Raw genomic sequence first — 12,667 nt, forward strand, 5'->3', positions numbered from 1 at the left:
CAGACAGAGTGTGTAAGGCGAAAAGTGTGTATCCCAAAAATTAATTTCCCATAGGAAACCATTAAAATGAGAATAATACGTTGCCAGGTCCCCATGAAACAGGATTTTCTTGTAAATAAGCCTTAAAACTACACAAAATATACCTTATTTTATGTAAAATAAACGTGCTGATGTATTGTAATGAAAGAAATACACTACTATATAATAAAGTCATTTTATTTACATTTGTGATGGTCGTTGATGGCTTGATGGAATGGGGTGGGAGGAGGTCAGAGGGAGGGAATTGCTGTTTGGAAGGAGAGTCACATTCCATAAGGACTGTAATTAAAGAAATAAACTATACTATATAATAAAGTCGTTTTATTTACCTTTGTGATGGTTGTTGATGGCTTGATGGAATGGAGTGGCCGGTTTCGTCAGCATTAAACACTTGATGAGGAACGTCGCCTTGTTCTATCACCATCTTGAGGAATGATCCCTGGTAGGTGCATTCTCTGCGATAATTTTACCTAGTTCCTCATCAATTGTGTTCTGTTTAGCTGGGTTGATAGCTTTTTGCATCAAGTGTACAGATGGCTTGTGCGTGTTATTTGTGGGGCCTGATTGATGGGAAATTTAACCTTCCAGTCTACACTGTGCTTTTGAAAGTCACTGTCAAAGTTGAAACGAGTCCAAATTTCACTGTTTTCTATCCATTTTATCATCATTTCACTTTTGATTTTTTTCACTTTTCTTTTTTTGTTTCAAGCTCTGTCGTTTCCTTTTCGTGTGTGTGTGTGTGTGTGTGTGTGTGTATGTTTTCTCACTCTCTTTCTGTTGTCTGCCTGTCTCTTTAATGTATAACCCTCCCCCCCTCCCCCTTTCCCTGCTGTGTTCTTGACCAATCACGTGGCTTTAACGGAAGACGCCATTTTGTTTTTGGTAGAACAGCCTCACGCTCTCTCTGTCTGTAACCCCCACCGCCTCACTGCTGCGTTCTTGACCAATCACGTGGCTTTAACCGAAGTCTGGGGTCGGGGAATAGAGGACAAAACAGTCGTCCACCATTTTCTTGTGAGGAGAACGGGCTCGTTCGCGAACGACACATCACTCATTGTGGCAGCTCCGTGTGTATCCCAAAAAACAGTTTGTATGCCAAGGTAAAATTTTCATAAATCTAATGTTCGTAAACCGAAAAGTTCATCAACCAGGAGGTTCTTAAACCGAGGTATCACTGTACTCTTTAAAAATCAATAGCAATATATCAAATGCAATTTATGAATAAAACTGAGGGGAAGATTTCCTCCAAAGAGAACAAAAGACTGAATTCAAAAGCAGAAATGCATGTTCATAGTTAACCCAAATGTGGGTTACTCATTAGCAGCTCAGGATGTCGGAACATGTGGCTGCCTTGGGGCTTGGACTCAACTTGACATATTGGTGACATCAAAGTGAATATGCAAAAGCCTTCACGGGTGCTGCGCTGCTTACTTTTGACAGACGCTTGGATATACATTACGAGCACCTGAATCTCTGCGTGTCGGACCGATGCATTGGAATAAAGGCAAAAGGCAGGATTTGTGCCATTTGGCAGATGAATCAGTCACACAGTTACATCAAGCAGAATATTTGCTGCAAAACAGTCGAAACTTTGAACCGAATATACTGGTTGATTATACAGCAGCAATATTTAAAAGTGATGGCACCATAAAAAAAAGCCCCAAATCATTGCTTGACGAACAAAGATTAACCAACACAATTTTTTCTGCTGTCACAGGGGAACGTCTTTCGTGGAGCAAGCATTTTGTGGCTAGGCAGGCAACCTCTATCTCCCTTAGTTGTCACCACAGCCTGCTTTCTAACATATGAGAAACTTTTCACATTTTGGAGCAGAACACGGCGGAACTTTCCTTTTTGGATTGAGTGATACTTGCAATCTTCAACTCATCTTCAGAACCCCTGTACCACCCACAACATGCCATTTTGTGTACCCGTCAATCTCAAAGGAAAAATATTTATTCCATCTATGATATCTAGTGTTCAAAAAAACAACCATATGCATTTTTTTTCAGAGGTGAAAACTCTGACTGATGAGGGCAGGTCATGTCACTCCCAGGCCTTCAGTAGTGCTATGTCTGAATGTGGTGTGATTTACTACACGTTCTAGACTGTACTCGAGGGTACAGTTACCCAGGAAATAACTTGTGAAGAAAGAAATACTGTCATTAAACTGTTCGGGTATTTACCGTCAACATGTGGATTTGTGATATGTGGTCAGAAATCGCTCATTCACACCACAGAGAAGAAGATTGGCGAAGGATGGCGAAGTATCAATAATAACCTCATAAATATCCTATTTTTGCCAGTTTGACCATTTTTAATGATGATTTTTTCTTGAAAATGTCCATCTTCAAAATGGCTTTGCTGAGCGGTTACGCCTTTTTGGCAGCACAAATATGCCAGCACAGTTTTTGATTGGGAGGAATGTCAGTGCCATTTTACTGTCATCACTGGACACATCTGGGGCGATTGTACAGCATTGTGCACGGGCAGAATTTTCACAGCCCCTGGATGGATGCATGGCTTGAGGAGACGAAAAACCGTGATGAGACGAAAGGAGCGTCAGCGCAGAGTGCCAATGCGTATGTGGAACTGTCGCAGCTTGGAATTGAAGCGGATTGACGTGGGACAGGAGATGTGAGACAATCTCTTTCCGTCAATGGATTGTACAGCTTCGTGTTTGCTATCAACATTTAGCTTGCACATTTCATCATGACGTTCCTTTATCCACTGGTGAAAAGGATGCTTTGATCCTCTGCTCTTTCATCTAGAACTGCTTCATACAACAAAGAGGGTGCAGAAAGTACTTAAGATTGAATGACTGTGGCTTTGTGTTGTCATATTATTTTGTTATTTAGTTTTTTTCGTTGTTGTTTTGACTTCAAAATGGTGCCACGAGAGTGGCTGCCTTTTATTTTGCTTTTCTACTTCCTTTCCTTTTCCTTCCATAACTTTGCTGCTGTGGAATGTAAATGTCTCCACTACGAGACTAATAAAGGCTAATCTAATCCAATTCAATATAGTATAAATGAGCTTTTGTTCTATTCATTTTTTTTTAACGATACACCCAACCAAAGCAACAGACTCAGGCCAAACAATTTGGCAAAACTTCAGCAGCTCTAAACTGTACCGGTGATGGATTGGTTCTACAAGATTAATTATCTCATGATAATTCAGCAGCTCTGTGCTTATCGTACACATTTGAGACCATTCTATTCATTGTGCCCCTGTCATCTACTCTCTAAGATGACATTTACTGAAGATGAAGATGGAAAAAAAAGCATTTGCTTTCAGTGGCATTTCTTGTCAAACTCCTTGTTTTATGTCAGAAACTTTCTGGGTAAACTAGAATAGATTGGCTTGCTCGGGCACTCGTTGCATCAACAGTCGTGGGTTCAACATCCACCAGGTCGATCAAAGACGGTTTACAGTGAGACCTCAACTTACAAACTTTTCGTCTTACACACTTCAAATTTCTGAAAATTAAACCTTATAATAAGCACTATTTTCATAATACACACCCACCACGGCTGGCGGAGTGATCTTCGGCGGAAGCATACGACCGAACAGCACCAGAGGTTAAGTTACCAACAGTCCTTATGGAAGGTGACTCTCCTTCCATAAGCCATCAACGACCATCAAAAAGGTAAATAAAACTTTATTTTACAGCACAGTTTATTTCTTTAATTACAGTCCTCATGTAATGTGCCTCTCTTTCCAAACAGCAATTCCGTTTGACCTTCGACCTCCAAACGCCATTCCATCAATGACCATCACAAATGTAAATAAAGTGACTTTATGATACAATGCAGTGTATTTCTTTCATTACAATACAATAGCACATTTATTATATCATAGAATGAGGTATGTTGTGTGTAGTTTTAAGGCTTGTTTAGTTAAAAAGTATATTTTATGGAAACCCGGGAACGGATTATTCCCATTTTAATGGTTTCCTATGGGAATTTTTTTTTTGAGATACACACTTTTCACCTTACACACTCTGTCTGGGAACCAATTAAGTTCGTAAGTTGAGGTCTCATTGTACTTTTAAAGCAACACTTGAGCAGTTAAAAGCCAAATGACAATGTATTATATCAGAATTGTGAAGAAAACAGGTAGCACCGAAGAGTAACCAACATGCAAAAAGGGTGAATCACTCTGGCCTATTGCTAAAAGCAACTTCATGAAATATTTTGTTCAAATTGACCCCACATTTTACTCGAAGCGTACTTTATACAGACGCACTCCACCTTACGACCTAGAACAAGTATTTGATGCCACTGGTATGTGATGAATTCTTATACATGTGATTATCAAAGAGAAATACTCATATTTTAGCCTTGAGCAGGGTGTAAGATCGTACAATTATGCTGCCCTTAAGATGATTCATTAACCGACAGAAAATAATTAAGAGGATGCAAATTTACTAAGTAAAAATCACTTCTCTGGCAGAAATTATCACAATGTGAAGCTTGAGTTTTTTTCCCCTCATGCTCCCATTCTAATTGCAACATCAAGGTAAGAAAATGTCATCTTTCCCAGCATCACAACCCCACGAGGGGGCAGCTGCCTCTTCTTCAGCTGATATTCCACAGTCCTGCACGGCAGCCTGGACTCCAGAGTCCTTTTTGCCATTTCCACTTCAATTACAGCCGCCCTCACAAAGAGAGCTCCCACTGCACTGCGCATTTTCAGGTGTCCCTTGAAAGACAAACTCTCCTTGGTCGACGGTCGCGTCGCAAATTTCATTTGAAGATGTGCGAGTCATCCCAAGTGATATGACAATGGAGTGCCCTGATAATCACTTATTCCCATGTGATTTCCCTCAAAAAAATCCATTGTCAATGACAAAGTCACGACAGCAGGTTCCGACCCCATGTGTATCATCCTTTTACACTGCCCTTCAACGGAGGGCAAGGGGGTCACGTGCAAACAAAACGGCAAACGGCAGCATGATATCAGAGAAAGGCAGCGTGGAGATGAGAAAATCTAATCAATTGGTGTTGTCTGACACAAGAGTGGGGGTAAGATTGCTGATGACAGAGAGGGTCGCAGAGTGCCGCGATGTGACTGCCACAGATACTTATTATGCCGAGGGCGTGATTGAAGGGGCGGGAGAAGGAAGGGAGGTGGCTGTGCTGAATGGCAGAGCTGTCTCAAATCCTTTGGAAATGGATATTCATGTGTTTTGGCACAATAAAGTATTCGTCTGTGACTGCCTTTCCTAACCATCTTCGAGTTGGACAGCTGGTTTGCATTTCCTTGCGTTTTGGTGCTTAAAGGACAACCGACGTCTCCGGACAAGTTGTGTCCATAATTTGTAAAATGGCTTCAAATGACTTCTACTGAGTATATTTTACAAAGATTCCACCGCATATAGCTATATTTTACGTTTTAAGACTCGCGCTGAACATTCAGGAAGTCTTGTTTTTGAGTTGGCGACGAGTCCGTACGTGACGTCACTAAAGGACCCCCCTTGACCGTAAAAAAGGCACATTGTAGCGGTCCTTCTGTGGTCTGAGGACCTCATGTTGCACCCAAAAGCCGCCAGAAGGCCAGAAGAGGGTGTCCAAGCGCCATATAAGGAATTTATCAACCTGTGTAAACTGAGGTGGCCACAGGATGTCGTGATTTTGTGCCTCTTTTTTTGGGTGAGATATTTTCCCCAATGTTGCCTCAAAATGGCACAAATAAATTCTTTAATCGATTGCAAACATGTATGCTTTCCTCTTCAGAACTATTTGAATCATATTCATAACTGGATGTGTAACAAGAAAGCATATTCTCCGAATCTGAAGCCATTGTTTTGATTCACTAGCAATGCACGACATCTTGGCGTGACGTCACAAACTGGGGGCGGGACTTTCTGAAAATGCCCAATTCGCAGCTCAATTTTTTACAGATTTTGGACACTTTAAGTCATTTTTATTGGTGTTTTGCATTTGACTAAAAATATAATACTGCGTGTTTTGAGTATTTTAGATGCTATAAAACGTTTTTCTGGTGTCAGTTAAAAAACAAAAAAAGTGACGTTGGTTGTCCTTTAAGTTACAAGGTCAGTGCGGATGGCGCTTCTCATTGTCAGTCTGGAAGAAGTAATGTGTGGGAGTGAAAATGGGTGTTAGCGTTGTGTTTGTGGGAGTGGCTCAATGTATGGTTCACTGGCTGAGTCGATGTTCAAGCACCCATTTTTTGTGGGGCGGTTACACAAATTAAGTCAGCTGTTCATGATGGATGATCTCGATCGGGGGTGTCCAGATCCGTATCTCAAGGGCCTCGGTCCTGCATTTTGTACATGTCTCCACCATCTAACACACTTGATTCAAGTTGTCACGATTCTTATAAAGCTCCTTCAAATCTTGCTGATGAGCTGATGAAAAAGAGTGTTTGATTAGTAGGGGGTTGGTGACATGGAAAAAACTGGCAGGACAGCGGCTCTCGAAGACGAGAGCTGAAAACGCCCTGTGCTAGATTTTCCAAACGTATCTTTGAAGGACAACCGACACCATTTTTTTGTTTCCTAACTGAATCAGAAAAACGTTTTATAGCATCCAAAATACCCAAAACACGCAGGCTGATATTTTTAGTCAACGCAAAACACCAAGGAAAATGACTTAGTGTCCCAAAACTGCCACAAAATGAGCTCGAAGGGCAGGGTTCCGCCTTTGCAAAATTACATTTTAATATCAGTCATACTCCAATAACAATCAGCTTTAAAGGAGAACTACAATATGTCCTTTTTTCGGTCAGGGGCGTTCCTTCAGTGACGTAGGGTGAGGACTCGTCACCAACTCAAATACAAGACTTCCGGAATATTCAGCGCGAATCTTAAAACGTAAAATATAGCTATATGTGGTTGAATCTTTGCAAAATACGCTCAGTAGAAGTCATTTGAAGCCATTTTACAAATTATGGACACAACTTGTCCGGAGACGTCGATTGTCCTTTAAGCCTATGCATATGATTCAACCATTACTTCTGTTAATGGAGACAAGACAATCAAGGGAAATTGCTGTGAATGAACAGGCAATGTGTAGACTGCAGGCAAGGTCAAGTGATGACCCAATGACCACATTGCTTTTTTTGGAGGGTGCTTCTTCTACTTCAATGGACATTTGAATATTCATAGTTTACCACATTTGTGGGTTTCACTTCGAAATGTTACAAATAGTTCTTTTTCTAATTTACAAGTTAAGTTATTTTATTACAGACAGTGGCGTTTTGAAGGTAATTGATCACCTCTAAAACGCCACTGTCGGTAATAAAATAACCTGTTGTGAATTCGATAATAAGGAGACAGTATGTATGAACTTAACACAGCAACGAGTTGTTCTTTTCGTTTTGTTTTATTTGGGTTGTTATTTGGGTGGGAGCAACCACACATTATTGTGGAAAATGTGAATTATGAGTTTATCCGTGTTTTTTTTTTTTTCATATGGTGTTTGTTGCCCTTCGTGTGGACCCATTGTGGACTATATTATTCAGCCCGGATCATCACCAGAACCGCATCCTTTCACCACATCCCCCAAGAGCTCCACTGGCTCCCGGTCAAATATAGAATCAACTTTAAAATTCGCCTATATACATTTAAAGCTTTCAATAACCTTGCCTCCCCCCATACCTATCTGACCGTCTTCTAATATCTATTCCCTCTCATTCCCTCAGATGCTCTTCCTCCCTCCACCTCTGTGTGCCCCTCCCCCCCATGCCCATCTCAGCACGATGGGGGACAGTGCTTTCAGCTGCTCTACCCCCAAACTCTGGAACTCACCTCCTCCCAACATTCGTAAAATGGATTCTCTTCCCACCTTCAAATCCCATCTCAAAACCCACCTATTTAAAATTGCATTTTCTGTGTAGCTCTCTTATGTTTCTATTTGTAATTGTATTTTATTTATTGTATTGTATTTATAATTGTACTTTATTTATTATTGTATCTATGCTTGTCTGTGACTGTAAAGTGTCCTCGAGAGCTTTGAAAGCACGTTCATCGAAAGAAGAAGATTCTGTGCTTTCAAACATTGTGTGAATGCTTTTAAGGTACTAAAGAGGTGGAAGTCTCAAGAGTCAAAGTCTGGGCTGTAAAAGGGACGAGGGACCATTTCCCACCTCAGCTCATTGATGGGCTGCATGATTTGGGTTGCTGTGTGAGAACTTGTGTTGTCATGAGGCAAGATGACTCCCTCTGACTGATGACCCTTGCATTCATTCTTTATGACTTTCTTGATCTGCCTCAGCAGTTCACAGTAGTTGGCACAAAGTTTGAAAGTGATGATGAAGTCAAAAGTGTTGTGAGTGACAGTCCAAAGATTATTACGCTGAGTGATTATGGACGCTTGGACACAGATGGGAAAAAAAGTAAACTTCTATCTGTATTAAAAGTCATTATACCTTAAAATGTATTGATAATTAAGAACAACACTGATAAATTTTAATAACAATGGCAAAGAGTGGCTAACAGAACAATAAAAAATGCAGTACAACACCTAACTGGCACTCTGCGTTCTGTAAATGATGTCACTCGCCGGAGATTGGGACGCAAACACCTCATCAATGACACATTCATCTGACCTAGATTCAATAACGTCCCTAATTTTTAATTTCTTTTTGGACACACACAGTTCTAATGCTATGAAATTACACTGCTATGAAAAAAAACACTACCTCACTTTACATTCATAAATTACATCTATTGTCTGTTGTCAATTGTGTGTGTTTTTTTTAGCCACGTTATAAGTGCCTTGAACGCTGGGTCCGAGAGGACATTAATTTCATTTGTGCTGTATGTCATGCATATTAGCATATTTGACAATAAAGCTGACTTTGATTTTGACTCATATTAGAGAAATTCCAAATTAACAACATTTTTCTTCTGATGTGAAGAAAAACTGCAATTGTATTGCAGTAGGCAGTAAAGCTTGAATATCTAAATTTAGATTTCCTCTGAGCAGCAACAATGTTTCTGTATCAGTCCTATGATTGACAATGATCTAAGGCAGGGGTGTCAAAGTCATTTTTTGCCACGGGCCACATTGTAGTTATGGTTTCCTCTCGAGGGCCGTTATGAATTTGGAGAACCCATTAGAATGTTTAAATCCCTTCAAATATTACATATAGAGCACACAGAAAATTAATGAATAACTCGTTTTCAAATCTGAAGTCAACAATAATGACTTTTATTGTGGTTGACATCCAAAAATATGACATTTTGGCTCAGATTTTAGCAATCATCATAGAATTTAACAAGTTTGATTTGCTTTCGCGGGCCGAAAAAAATGATGTGGCGGGCCGGATTTGGCCCGCCGGCCTTGACTTTGACACCCGTGATCTAAGGTGCACCTACCTGTCACCCTAAGCCACGCCAGGTCGACTCCATCTTTCCCTGTGAAAGAAGAGAATAAAGGTTATTGAAACTTACCTGAATATTTGGCCCACAACAATGAATCAATAAAATCCTTAATTATGATTTATCCAAGTGAACGGCTTCCTGTTGTCTCTCACCAGTCACAGTTTAATGCCCAAAATGTTGGTACCATATTATTGTCTCCGATATCCAATACATTATATGTAACTGTGTCTGCCTGAGCCCAAATAGCTCATAATTAGTAGACATACAGTAAAGTCTCGTTATATCGATATCGGATATATCGATAGTCCCGGTTATATCGATACTATTTCTATGCACGCACGGAGAAAATTACATGCAAACAGGGTCGGATATATCGATAGTCCCGGTTATATCGATATTTTTTCGGACTCCCTTGAATATCGATATAACGAGACTTTACTGTATATATAGCGATACACTGCACATGAGCAACTTAGTTCACATCACTTTTGGGGTTGGTCAAAGTTTATTTACACAGTTGTGCCAGTGAGAAAAGAAAGAAAAACAAGGTGACCATCTATAAAAATGCAGACAGCACACTTTTATCCGGGGAGGGCACATTTTTCTGAGAGGAGCACATATAGGCCTGCGTGATATGATGACATAACAATGGCTGGTGATTGCATTAGCATTGTTAAGCATGTAATCCGCATGTAAGATCTTGCAAATCACTGCTGTCATCTCCAAAGCAATTTTGTGGAAAACATCAAAACAACTTGCTGGTTGTGCCATGAACAATGCATTGTAATAGACAGTGGGCTACTTTCATTCCTTTTATGTGGGTATATTTATGCAAATAAAGCTCGTGGTGACTGGAAAAAGTGTGATGTAGTGTTTGTTTTGTTTTTTTTTACTCGAAAATGACAATATAAAATTACATGTTGAGCAAATCTGTACATCAGAGATTTTGGCTCAGAAACAGCAATGTACTTTGTTTTTGTACAACCGACAACCGACAACCGACAACTCCGGACAAGTTGTGTCCATAATTTGTAAAAGCACTTCAAATGACTTCTACTGAGCGCATTTTACAAAGATTTCACCGCATATAGCTATATTTTACGTTTTAAGACTCACGCTAAATATTGAAGAAGTCTTGTTTTCGAGTTGATGATGATGCCTGACGTGACGTCACGTCAGGAACGCTCCTGACCGAGAAAGCGACACACAATGCATTTTGGGTACTTTGTTTGGCCTGAGAACTTCGTGAACTTTTAGAAGGAAAACACATAAATAATGCGATGTTGAATCGTTGTGTGTTGCACCAACACTATCAATTGCGGTAACACCATACGGAAGTTGACACAAATTCCCAGCAGACAAATCAGTCCATTTCTAACGGAGCTTGTGCGCCATCTTATCTATTTGAGTTATTCCGGGTTGAGTGAACACTGTCGCGTGTGGCTGCCGCTGCTCACCGAGAGAAAAAAACTTATCCTGTGACTGTAAAGTGACCTTGAGAGTTTTGAAAGGCATTTATAAATGAAATGTATTATAATTTATTATCATTAATTCTTTCACTTGGTTTTTAGAGGGCGGTGCAGTCATCACTCTGGGTGGCAATTTTGACAAGGCTACTCTAATGCAGGAATATCACCCAAATCTCAACCCGGTTTAACAAAAATCCCAATTTGCATTTGCATCCGTCTGATTTTCAGCCACATTGATCACATCAATGACTGGAGATCAGCTGCCAGAATATGGCTTGTTCAGTCTTGGAGATGTGATTCAAATGAGACATCTGAGACAAATAATTCCATGATTGATTTTATCACCATTTAATTCTACAAAGCACTTAAATGTCCTTGTGCACACCATAAATCAACAAGCACTTACTCAGAAAAAGGCTCAAGAGAGCATCGCCTGTCCTCAGTGTTCTTCTGACAAATCGGTTTTAATCGGGACCATCCTGCCGGTGACCATTTTAAAGCACACGCAGCTTCATCTGACCCATTATTTTTGAATATGTATATGGAGATAACCCTCTTTTGAAACGAGTCAGGGTTTTGGAGGAACAAGCTTCAAGTGATTCCATTTTGTGGTGTGGAAAACAAAACGTGGGATGCAAGCTGCTTACAGCGCCCCACTCATCGTTGCTTTCCCTCCCACTACACTACAAAGAATGTCCCACTGAGGCCACTTGACGAGGTTTATGCCCTTAATGGCCCACTTCAATTCAGCTGTTATTCAGTGGTAACAATCGACTTGCAGCCGACAACGTTCATGAGGAACCAAACCGCTTTTCTTCACTGCAGACAGACTTACCAACACCCCGAAATGAAGCAGAGCCATCAGATAAAGTGAAACCAATATGTCACTGCTATTAGCTACTCATCACCCGCAACAAACAGGAAAATGGAGCGTGACAACTGAAGAGTCGTCTTTGAATTTTAGTCGAGATGACTGCTCTATTCGATAACATCATGGCACGTGGATGAGTATGATGTATGAGTTCGCTGCGGAATGTATTCACAGAGAAAATGAATTTGGCCGCTGGACATGATAAAGCAGCATTTGAAATGTCCTTGATAAATGACTATGGCGCGCGACCATTGATAAGAGATCAAAAGGCTGTACCTATAGCTTACATAAACTGTGCGATTGCTCCGTCACTGCAATCTGAGAAAGCTCGCATAAGCAAGAGTAACCTCCAAATGGACTTGATCTGGCAAATGTCCTGAGACAGACAAAAAAAAAGTACAGTGATACCTTGGCTTACAAACTTAATTGGTTCCCAGACAGTGTGTAAGGCGAAAAGTGTGTATCCCAAAAATTAATTTCCCATCGGAAACAATTAAAATGAGAATAATCCGTTCCCAGGTCCCCATAAAACATAATTTTCTACTTTCTAATTTTCTAAGCCTTAAAACTACACAAAATATACCTTATTTTATGTATAATAAATGTCATATGGTATTATACTTAAAAATTTGGAATTATTTAATAAGAATTCATGGACAAAATATAATTAACATCAGTCCGTGATTCAGATATATCTTTAGGCCGGCAGAGAAGGCTTTGCAGGCGTTGACCGTCTGACACTGGTTAGATCATTGATGTAATAAATGTCTGTGTGGTTTATAAATGATTCAATAGATGGGCAGAATTGAGCAAAATAAAGACAACATGGAACCCGATGACCTACGTTTTCATGCCTCGACTGCAAACATCTCAACCCATCAACATTTCAAGCAACAAGGATATATGACAGTAGAGTATATCTACAATGGGGGGTCATGG

General features: G+C 40.2%; 1 protein-coding gene across 2 annotated transcripts in view; it reads right to left on the reverse strand.

The window, feature by feature from the left end:
- Window positions 1–12,667, reverse strand: part of LOC148902820 (beta-1,3-galactosyltransferase 1-like) — a 73,480-nt gene that overhangs the window by 23,042 nt on the left and 37,771 nt on the right. The window contains exon 2 of one of the 2 annotated variants that reach the window (XM_088991367.1): window positions 9,383–9,421. The exons of the other annotated variant lie outside the window; for it this stretch is intronic. The gene's annotated coding sequence lies outside the window, so the exon portion shown is untranslated. The remainder of the gene's footprint in view (window positions 1–9,382; window positions 9,422–12,667) is intronic. 2 annotated transcript variants of the gene reach the window in all.

The sequence above is a fragment of the Hippocampus bargibanti genome, linkage group LG01 (assembly GCF_051943395.1).
Source record: "Hippocampus bargibanti isolate YZ-2025 linkage group LG01, ASM5194339v1, whole genome shotgun sequence".
Classification (NCBI taxonomy): Eukaryota; Metazoa; Chordata; class Actinopteri; order Syngnathiformes; family Syngnathidae; genus Hippocampus; species Hippocampus bargibanti.